Below are 746 nucleotides of genomic sequence, written 5' to 3' on the forward strand. Positions count from 1 at the left end.
ACCCTGGGGGTTGGCTGGTGCTGGCTCCTCCTCCTTCTCTCCTGCTGGAGGCCTTAGGGCGGGAACTAAATGCCTGAGGCCGGAAGGCTCTGTGAGCTGATTATCCCTGCGGTCTCTGGGGTGAAGGAACAGTCAGCAGGCCCCAGGCCCTGTCCTGTCCTTCCCCTGCCTTATCAGAGCCTTGACTCCTTTCCGCCTCTGGGCTGCGACCCCAGGCCCTCCCGATGGGGGCGCGCTGACTTTGCAGGGGTAGCACCGCTGCCTTTGTTTCAGCTGAGCTCTGCAGCTCTCTACGTACCCTACCGGGTAGGGAGTGTTAGAAACAACACTGAGAATCCAAACATCACTTCTGTTATTTTTTCCAGATTTACCTGCCTGATTGGGTTGTTCGGGCTGATGCTCTAGTAAAGAGCTTTCCCCCTGAGCGCGGGTGTTCGCTGATAAAAGCTGAGGGCAGGGTGGGGAAGTGGCCCAGAAGCTTGCTAGGAGTCAGAATCGGCCGCAGATTGCCAGCGGAGCCCACCTCCCCATCATTCTGTCACGCAGCCCCACCGGGTGGGCTGGGGATCATCTCCGGGGCCTCTGAGGGTGCACTGCCCTCCGCCAGCTCTCTGTGTCTCCCTCAGGGGTTAACGGCCCTCGGTCTCACATGGCCTCTTGTGCCCCCTGGGCCCAGGAACCAGCACTGGAGGGGCAGGAAGGATGGATGCTTTAGGTGCAGCCACCTGCTGCCCTCTGCCCAGCCA

The sequence above is a fragment of the Lemur catta genome, chromosome 3, assembly GCF_020740605.2.
Source record: "Lemur catta isolate mLemCat1 chromosome 3, mLemCat1.pri, whole genome shotgun sequence".
In the NCBI taxonomy this organism is placed as follows: Eukaryota; Metazoa; Chordata; class Mammalia; order Primates; family Lemuridae; genus Lemur; species Lemur catta.